This window comes from Cibotium barometz, chromosome 48, assembly GCF_041138505.1.
Source record: "Cibotium barometz isolate CiBa-2024 chromosome 48, ASM4113850v1, whole genome shotgun sequence".
In the NCBI taxonomy this organism is placed as follows: domain Eukaryota; kingdom Viridiplantae; phylum Streptophyta; class Polypodiopsida; order Cyatheales; family Cibotiaceae; genus Cibotium; species Cibotium barometz.
Window position 1 is genome coordinate 7992585 of NC_141093.1, and position 11232 is coordinate 8003816.

Here is an 11232-nt window from a genome sequence, read left to right on the forward strand (position 1 = left end):
AAGGGAAACCATTTTAGACACTAGGAGGATTTTTATATCCAAAAATATCTCAATTTTGAATTACCTGGATCAACCGAGAAGCCAAAAATATCAAAAATTTATGAAGAAGCAGTAAAAGATTGTAATTGTGTGAAAAAGTTCATAGGAATTGATATTCAAACTGAAATTCGTAAATTGGTAATTGGGTCTTCAGATGGAAGTACTGCAATTGTATGGAATCCCTGACTTGTTTAAGGCCTAGACATCATGGTATTTACCTTATAGTTCCATATATATCAAGGGTATAACTGTAGCTCTTTATTGGGAGTATATATGAGTAAATCTAAGACTTAAAATTATAGGCATTAATACTATCCAAATGATGAATTCGAATGTGGTTGATATGATTTTAAATTTTGGCTGAGAACTGATGAGTTGATTTGGATTTTGATTGAAAAATATAGATTCCTGAATTTTGGTTGAAATGTAATAAACTAAGCAAAACCACAATGAGGATGAATGGGACGAGTCCCTGTGATGATACTCGTAGCTGGAATGATGTTAATGACTTTAGCAAATCACTATGAGATTAGTGGATTGTGTTGGCAGATTGCTGCTGTTAACATTTGACCCAGTGAATCAAATTAAGGGATGTCAAATTAAAAATCTGTATAATTGAAAATTTCCATGAAGGACTGTTCAGATAGAAAATTTGGTCTAATGGACCATTATTGTGATAAGGATTTGAATGATACGATCTGATCTGATGATGAGTTTTATATAAGGGATCTTTATCCTAGGATTCTGTTCGGTTCACCAGACTATAAGGAACCCCAAAATCAGTTGGATCTTAAGGAAAAGAGTTCTCCTCTAATTTTGCAAGATGAGGACATCTCACGTTTTTTAAGTGGGGTAGGATGTAAGATTCCTCCCTCCAGCTTTTGAGGTGTGCAGGTGTAAAAACCTCCCCTTCTGATCTTATAATTATTCCCCTCTCTGAAATAAAAGAAAGATCCTGTTTTGGCCTAGAGAGAGAAAATGTCTAGAGGGAGGTAATTTAAAATTGAGATATTTTTGGATATAAAAATCCTCCTAGTGTCTAAAATGGTTTCCCCTGAAACAGATATTCAAAAAGAAATTTCCAATGTGCAATTGGAATAAATTGAAATCAGGTAAAAAGGACCTTAGCCTAAGGGTCCAGATTTTCTAAAATTTTTGAACTAAGGTTCCTATGGGCCAATTAGATTAATCCAAATGTAGGCAGGAGATAAATTTAAGAATAAAAGAAAATCTTCCCAAAAATGAGTAAATACTCACATAAGATGAAGAGTTGACTAAGGACAAGGTTATTAGTAAAAAAGAAGAGATATTTAGAAGAAATGCTGCATTTTTCACACCTCAGTGTGGGGGAATTCCCCTCATGAAGGAGGTGCGTAATTCACATGTGGTTGAGTTTTAAACTCACAAATAATGAGATATTTTCATCTCTCCTCTCTCCTTCTTCAAGTAGATCCAAAAAGTAAGCTAAACTAACCTAAAAATGGTCAAAATTTGACCAAACTGAGATGTGACATGAATATATGTGGATGTGATGTGATGTAAAGAGATGAGATGTGACATGAATATATGGGACTTTTTCTAAAATTTTGCTAATTGCTTGGCCTAAATAAAGGTTCTTTTTCTTGATGACGACTATTTCCGTATTCTTTCTCAATTCCTAAAATGAATTATATTCGATATTCCTCTTTTGAATAAAAGAATTCATGGGATTTACAAAAATTAATTCTACCTATATTTTCACTTTTGATAAATAATCATAAATTGAATTATATAAAAAATTCCTCTTCTTCTCATTTAATTTCTTGGATCTCAAATACCATGGGAATTCCTCTTTTTGCATTTAATTAATTGCATTCCAATGTCATGGGAATTTCTCTTTTATCATCAAATATTTCTCATAAAATAAATTCATAAAATGTCCATTAATTCAATATGCTAGGAATTTCACTTTCCCTATTTAAATGATTGAATTCCAATGTCATAGGAATTCTGCTTTTTTTATTTAAATATTTCTCATAAGTAAAATAAGTTTATCTAAAATTCATCTTTGAATTTAAATAAAATATCCATTAATTCCAATATGCTAGGAATTTCTCTTTTCCCATCTATATGATTGAATTCCAATAATGGTGGGAATTCCACTTTCCTCATTTATTTGCAAAAAGATCAATTTAATTAAATTTTCTCTTAAAAATTAAATAAAAATCTCCATTAATTCTATTATACTAGAAATTTCACTTTTCTCATTTAAATGATTGAATTCCAAATATGGTGGTATTTCCTCTTTCATCATTTAAATTCATTTATGCATAAAAATAAATTTAACTAAAATTCTTCTTTAATAAAATATCCATTATTTTGGTATTCCAATTTTTCTCTTTCTCCATTGGAATACATGGAATTCCATTGTCATGGGAATTTCACTTTTATCATAAAAAATGAATTACTAGAAATTTCTCTTTTTCTTAATTAACTATTTATACATAAACAAAAATCAAATTTTGCATGGTTATGATGAGAATTATTCAATTAACCTAGGATGACCAATCCTAGAATATGGTAGGAAGTCCTCTTTTCATATTATGCATGAAAATGATTTATGTGTTAACTTTTCAAAAATTTTGCCATAGCTCTGTTGCTATTACTGATAATTTTCAATAATTTTGAAAGCATAAAGTTTTAGTAATATAATATGATAGAATAACTATCATTTGGATCAATATCCAATTATAGACTTGATTCCAAGTTTTTCATAATTTAAATAGCATAAAAGCATTAAAAGGTCGCTTCTTTGGCTTCTAATTTGACAAGCATAGACTTTACTTTTAGATTTGAGAATTGCTTCATGAGAAGTATCATTTGAATATAGAATAGGTCATAGGAATGACCATTCTTTGGGGGAGAGAGAGATATGCTTAAAAAACATTTTAATTTAAGCATAAATGGAAACTTTATAAGATTTATCATCACTAAAATTCATTAGAGAGCTTCAATTACATTAAAGAGCCATCCAATTGAATACTTCTCAAGCTTGAGAGGGTTAAGAAGCGAGAAACATTTAGAGATCAAGAAAAAAGACCATAAAGTCACACTTTACCTCTTATTTTGCTTGATTCTTTAATCTAAGGAGAGGCCCCCAACCAATCAATTGGTTTAGTATGTTGATGAAGACTCCCAAGAAGGTTGAAGGGAGAGAGAAGCTCCAATTTCTCCAAATTATAGAGGATTTTTAGGGGATAATAAAAATTATCATTATTTCAGTATAATACTGGCATGGTATAGTTGACACATTTTTTGACAAAGGTCTAAGGGTCTATTTATAGGTGAGAGAGGCCTCTAACCAAGTCTAACTAGTTTCTAGAATTTTCGAGGTTCAATTTGGCTGAATTTGGACAAGATTTGGACCAATTTGGCTCCCTTTTTTATTTGGTTTGATCCAGGAGAGAGAAGAGATAAAAATATCTTATTATTTTGAGTTTAAAACTCCTCCACACATGTGAAATAGGTGCCTCCTTGAAGATTCCCCTACCAAGGTGTCAAAAATGTATCATTATACCCAAAATATCTCATTTTTTTTAGTAATACTCATAATTTTTAACTAATAAATCCTGTACTCAGTTAACTCTTCATCTTATGTGGGCATTTAATCATTTTTGGTTATTTTCTTTTATTCATTGGATTTATCTCATCCCAACACTTGGATTAATCTTATTGGTCCATAGGAACCTTAATTGGACCATAATCCAAAATTTTCAAAAAATCTTGACCCTTAGGCTAAGGTCTTTTGAATCATTTTTAATCGATTCTAATTGCACCTTGGAAATTTTATTTTGATTTTTTGTTTCAAGGAAGCATATTTTTGATATTTGTAGAGTTTATATATCCAAAAATATCTCAATATTCATTTACCACTCTCTAGAAATTTTTATCTCTCTAGACAAAACAAGGAAAAATAATATTTTCTTGTATTCAGAAAATAGAGAATGATTACAAGATATTGAGGTAAAGGCTTATTCATTATTCAGGGGCTCAGGAGAGGAATATTACACACGATATCAAGTCCGGGGGGGAGGGGAGTTCATGTGAGAAGCTCTCGGATTGTGAAGAGGGGTTTTGAAGGTTGTGTGAGGAGCGGTCGGCCTGTGCAGAGGGGTTCTGAAGGTTGTGTGAGGAGCTCTGGGCCTGTGTAGAGAGGACTGACACGTTTTGGAGCTCGGTGCATCCAGGGGGATCCATTGTGAGAGGGGATAGAAGTTGCAAGAAGAGTGCAAGGGAGTGTGAGAGGGGATAGTTGCAAGAAGAGAGCAAGGGAGCAAGGAAATGGAACAGTGGAGGCTTAAGTAGACTAGGGAAGGTAATTAGGCCTTAGCTAGCCACCGCGTGGCATTTTAAGGACATGCCCATTGAATATAATTCACCTTGATTAAAGGTGGCTCATGATTATTTGGACATCTGCCACACCGAGCTTCTAATTTTTTACCAGGGCTTACATGCGATTGAGTGGCGGCTCGGATTTGGCATGTGAAATTAAGTGGCGGCTCGGATTTTGATTAATTGAAGGAAGACCACACCCCAATGGGCTTGCATGCGATTAAGTTCAGTGCTGTAAATGACCAGTCGCTCAGATTATTCAGACCACCACCGGGATTCCAATAGGATTTGGATCAAAGGTGCAGTCGGCTACATGAGTATTTAGATTTCATTAAGATTAGAGTGCCATTAATTACCTAATACCATTCATGATCAAAGGTGTAGTCGGCTACATGAGTATTTGGATTTCATTAAGATTAGAGTGCCATTAATTACCTAATACCAGTCATGATCATTTGGAGGACACCATAGAGTCGATTCAGTCACCACGACGCTAGCATGTGAAATTAAGTGGCGGTTCAGATTGTGAGTGATTGAAGGAAGACCACCGGGCTTAAGTGCCACTGCGGTGGCATCCGAGACTTAATTACAAGGCATGTGGCTTGGATTTTGATTGATTTCATTAAGATTAGAGTGCCATTAACTACCGTCTCATGATCATTTGGTAAAGTCAATGCAGTCACCGCGCTGGCATGTGAAATTAAGGGGCGGCTTGGATTTTGATTGATTCAAGGAAGACCACCACCGAGCTTGCATGAGATTAAGTTTAGTGTAGTAAATGACCAGTCGCTCAGATTATTCAGACCACCATCGGGATTCCACCAGGATTTGCATCAAAGGTGCAATAAATTTCGAGTCGGCTACATGAGTATTTTGGACATTTGCCATCCTATCGAGCTTGCATGATTATTCAGACCACTAGTTTCCATGAGATTAAGTAGAGTACACACCCAGCCCGACTTTATCACTTACTTTGTGCTACCTCTGCTCTTCACTCTCCTCTACTTTGCTTCATTGCTCATCCTCTCCCTCCATCGCCATGTGCCCATCTGCTCCCTCCATCGCCACACCCGCTCCCTCCACTCCCTCCAATGCCACACCCTTTCCCTTCAAAATGACACCATCGTCATGCCTTTTAACTCCACCAAAATGCCCCCTTGTATCACTCTGTGTCCTACTCCTTGTATCAACGTCATCCCTATTTTGTCATCTTCCGCCTACAAGGTGGCCATTTTGCATTCCAACCGGCTCTTGCTAAATTCACTTGTGCACCATCTTTGGACTCTTGATTGGCTCCCCACAGGACTCTACATTGCCCATATATGGTAGATGCATGAAGTAGGCCTCTATTATGTCATCCTCGCCCTATGGATGTTGATGAAGGGATAGCAGGATTCATGGAGGAGTGGTCTCGTCTCACATCATGAGACTGTATTATACATCCATTTTTGTGTACAAATACATTTTATGCTCGTCTCACATCATGAGACTATATCGTAAATCCTTCTCTTTGTAAATCCTTTTTGATGTACAAACACAAGGCCAATTTTGCCAATTGTGATCACTACAATATAAAAAGGACAGCATTTTGTTGCATCTTTTGTTTCATGCCTGTAATCTCGTAAATTGTTCACTTTAAAAAATGAATCTCTCAAATTGTTAACTTTCGATGAATCTATATCTTTTTTTTCATACATGTTCACATGTGCGAGAGATAGTATAGTGTTGGCCATCACGTTGGCCATTGAAGGAGCTAGGATTTATTTGATCCTATGTAATGCCACTGTGCTGGTAAATCATGCGACCATGCACAGCTTTTAAAGAATTGAACTTGATTGATTTAGGAGTGCAGTATCACAATTGATTTATTGAAGGTGCTGTGATTGGAGGTGGCTTGAAAGAGGGCTCCATCTTTGATTGATTCAATTTTGATTAAAGAATATACCTTCACTGAAGTTTGTTTTTTTTTCCCACGGGCAAAACACAAGAGTTAAATTATGAGAAGAGAAGTTGAAGTTTGTTTCTAAACGAGTGTAGAACAACACATTGAGTGCAAATTTATAAGTACAATGGTAGGAGAGATATAGATATGCGGAACCACATGGTGGTTGAAACAGTTTTGAAAATATCACCAGCGCAGTTGGAATAGTAGTGCGGTTCATTCTTTAAAATAGACCCAGTGCGGTGGTATTACTTGTAAACACTAGCGTGATGGTCATTTTCATTAGATTGCATGCAAAAACCAGTGCAATGGTGGAGAGAGTTAACCATTGCACTAGAAGAGAGAGCCATGTAGTGACATGTGTCCAGCTCTATGCGCGATGGGAAAGACCACTGCGCGCGGTGGAGAGAGTCGCTAGTGGAGAGAGCCATGTAGTGATATGTGTCCAGCTCTGAGCGATGGGAAAGACCACTGCGGTGGTCTTTTCGAGCAAAGAGCGAGACCAGTGAGGCACACGGGCTGCATAGTGACACGTGTCGAGCTCTATGGTTGTGTTGAGAATAGGGAGTTTTGGTAGATTGCGTTTGCGTGACGACATCGATTGGGGTGACAAGGACCATAAAATGGGCACAGAGTAAATGCACGTGGTGACACGTGTCGAGGTTTGCAGGGTTCAGAGCATAATATGCTAGTATGCCGGAAAAAAAACCGGCGAGAGTGCCAACCCGCTCTAAATCCAAAATCTCACCCCCCCCCTTGTGCGTCGCACTGCAGCCCTAAAAGTGTCCCAAAAATAGTTCCCGCGAATGGCTACACCCGATCATGCATTGACCCAGCATTTGCTTTCTTAACATCAACACACACTTAAAGTTTTCCATTTTTCTTGGGGACAATTAAGGGAAATATGGAATACAAAAAGGGCCCTTTAGGATTAATGTTAATGATATTTTAATCAAGTTTGGACCAATGGGAGAGGGGGAGTGCACATTCTATCCACTAGCTTTAGGACCTAAAGTAAGGGTGTTTATTGATGTACTTTAGGCTTGTCCCCCTAGTAACCCCAATCACATCACCTTTTTTTATCTAGTATCCCCCCTAGTGTCACTTCACCTCCCTTCGGCCCCACTAGATCTACATGGCCAAAAAGTAACCCTAAAATTTAAAATTTTTTCCCTCTAAACTTATTATTCTATAGTGAAAAAAGGATTCTCCAAGCTTCCTAGCTCCCTTCTATGTTCTTGAATTAATTACACATATGGAAACCATTAGTCCTAGAGCTCTCTAATCCCTCTCTAATCTTGCCTACAACCTTCTAATCTCTTTCTAATCTTTGTTTTTAGCTTGTAATATCTCTTAAATCCTCTTGTGTGTCTTTAATCTCTCTTGAATCTTGTAGCAAGTTTCAAACCCTCTTGCAAGCTTTCATATATCTACTAATCTTGCTATAACCTCTCTAATCCCTCTCTAATCTTACATGCAACCTTTTAATCTTTGCTGTGGCTTGTAATCTCCCTCCAATCCTCTTGTGTGTCTTTAATCTCTTATTAAGCTTACAGCAAGTTTCTAACCCTCTTGCAAGCTTCCATATCTCTACTAATCTTGCTTATAACCTCTTCAATCCCTACCACTTGTAAATTTTGCTGCAAGGTTTAATGGCTCTCTAAGATCTTGTCTAATCCTCTAGAAACCTTCTAACCTCCCTATTCCTCCTCTAATCCCACTTAAGTCACTTTATCCTCTTGTAAGAAAGTTCTCAGCTATGGAAACATCGAATAGGAAACCTAGTGATTCCATCTCTCAGTATGTTCTTAACAACTCTAGGAATGAGCAATGTATATGGGTTGGTCAGGGTTAATGATTGGTGGGTTTGCTTACAATAACCAAGCTTAAGAGGGCCACATTGTTGAGATATCGAGCTCATCTAGTGAGGCGATGGAGACTGATGACCCACCTGGGGGATAGGCCCCACACTTACACCACTGGTATGGTTGGTGAGATCATGGGTGATATGTGGCCAGTGGGATGACAGGCTGTGTGACAGCCATTCTAGAGACTGGCATAGTTATAGCGCCAGCTCATTTAGTTGGGTTCACACTATAGAGAACCTTAGAATGTATTTGGTTGAGTATCTTTTCATATGGTGAGTACTCTTATCCTTGTATATGGTGTGTTGAGTGTTGTGTGAAGAAGAAGAAGATTTTCAGCTTCTCACCTTGTGTGTTCTCTTTTAGGGTTTTGTGAGTGCGCAAGTGCTTGCAAGAGCTCAAGCTCTCTTCTCCCCTGCATCTTTTCATGGTACCAGAGCCTGGTTCATGCTAAGGGCTGAGCTGCAAGCAAGAGAAGAATAAGAAGTGGTACGAGGGTAAGAGCTTCATCTACTTGACTACACCCTTGTCCGGTCATAACTTTACCCCTAACACTATGTATCCTTAGAGCTTCTAAGGGTTTAAGACTAAATGCCTTCATCAACTTATCAAGATTCTTGTGACGTTGTGTGGACCTTCCCATCCATGCATCTACTCTATTAGCAAAAGCATCCAAAAACCCAAATTCCACATATTTGTCACATGCATCCGAGACCACAAGTGCTTCATGATGAGCAATGCAATGTACGCCAATAACATGTGAAACTTTCTCTTGAAATTTGGCAAGCACTCCATTGTTCACACCTCTCGTACATGAGGCTCCATCCGATGTAAACCCAATGAGCTTCGCAAGAGACAAGCCCATTTCTTCCAAGAGAGTTCTAGCACCTCGAACCACATGACCAGTCATGGTGAGTGGTTTAGAGACATGCAAAAAATGAAAAAACCAGGTTATATAGAAACAGGTTATGATACTGCACATCCAATTGTGCATGTTGGTAAAGTGTCATTGTCTATGCGAGATGGTAAAATAAAGTACTTAGAAAATGTACTTTATGTTCCAAATATTACAAATAACCTAGTTTCTATTGGGCATATGGTTGAGCGGGGTGGTCTCTATGAGATTTAATCCTCAAGGATGTTTTGTGGAAGAATTTAAAAATTAGTGTCGCTTGGTTACAAAGGGTAATAGAAATGGCAGGATGTTTACTTTGTATGTGATTATGCCAGAGGTAAAGGCAACCATGTTTGTGCATGAAACAAGTGCAATTACAAATATTGACATATGGCACAAACGCATTAGTCATGCGAATATACAACGATTGAAGTCTATGTAGGTCCAAAATATTATTAGAGGTTTGTCAAAATTTAAGGTTGATGGTATGCATAAAGTATGTGAGGCATGTCAACTTGGTAAGCAGGCTAAACATGCTTTCCCACATGAAAATCATGTTAGTGCAAGGCCATTAGATGTTATACATTCAAATGTATGGGGACCAACCAAGACTCCAACAATTGTAAGTCGCAGGCATTATGTTACATTCAGTGATGATCACACTAGAAAAGTGTGGGTTTATTCACATTAAGGAGAGAAAAGTGAGGTCTTTGCTCACTTTTAGAGATGTAAAGTCTTGGTTGAGAAGGAAAAAAGCATACAAATAAAATGCATGAGATCAGATGGTGGGGGATACTATTTCTCTAATGAGCTCACTGATTTCTTGAGAAAACAGGGAATCACGAGACAGTTTACATGTAGGTACACTTTGAAACATAATGGTATTGCAGAAAGAAAAAATAGGCACATTGTAGAAGTGGAGCATGCCTTGATTTTTGAAAAGAATATGCCACATTAGTTTTGGGCAAAAGAAGTAGCAAGTATTTTGTACATTGTGAAAAGGACCCCCACTTCAACTATTCATGATATGATGCTTGAATAGAAGTTGAAAGGCATAAAACCGCATGTGTCTCACTTGAAAGTGTTTAGGTGTATTGCATATGTGTATGTTCCCGATGAAGTGAGAAAAAATTTGGATCCAAAGGTAAAGAAATGCATCTTCATTAGTTATGCTTTGGAGAAAAACAATTATAGATGTTATAGCCCTACAACTCGTGAGATGCGAGTAAGTAGAGATGTTGTCTTTGATGAGATGAGTAGCTGGTATGAACCAATAGTGTAGGCAATAGAAGATGCACATGTAAGAAGTGCTGATGATGCACCACATGTAGAGTAGCAATCACAGGTGTTTAGTGGACTTGGAGAGTTCTCTAGTAGTGGATTAGTAGGTGTTAGTCCATGGTTAGGTAGCTTGAGGACAGATGTAGGTACACATGTATCATGTAAAGGGAAGGAAAAGGTAGATTAATCTTTTGTGCCTAATTTGTCAAAACCTCCCTCATATTTGGATGGTGACTCTAGTGGCTTTGACTAGAGGCTTGATGAGAATCTTGGCATTCCATCATATGGTTAATCTTGGTGTAAGGAGAACCAGGGCTTTTTTGAAGACACCTGGTAGTGATCCAAGTGTACGCAGGTCTGTAAGGGTTAGGTAACCTATTGTGACAGGTTGTGATATGATGGATATATAGCCCATCATTATGCTTACATGGTTAAATTAGAAAAAAAAATGAAAATATTTTGAAAACTAAGAAAAAAATATATACATAACTGAAAAGATAGTGGGGGATAATTGAAAGTGGTGGGGCAATTTTTTTCCACATGCATTTTCTACATGCATTGTCTCATTCGAAAACTCAGAGTTAGCAGATCTCCTCTCTCTTCATCTCCCCCAATGATAGCTTCTTGAGAAAATGTTTGCATCTTCAACGATGGCTAACTTGAAGGGCAGCAGGGGGCGAAGATACAAAAGTGGCCCTCTCTCTCTCTCTCTCTCTCTCTCTCTCTCTCTCTCTCTCTCAAATTGGTCATCAACCTGCTAATCGAGCTCTAAAGATGTTGGTGGTCTTGAGCTCAATATATGAGAGACAAGGAGAACGTGTTTGCTCGTCTAACCAATG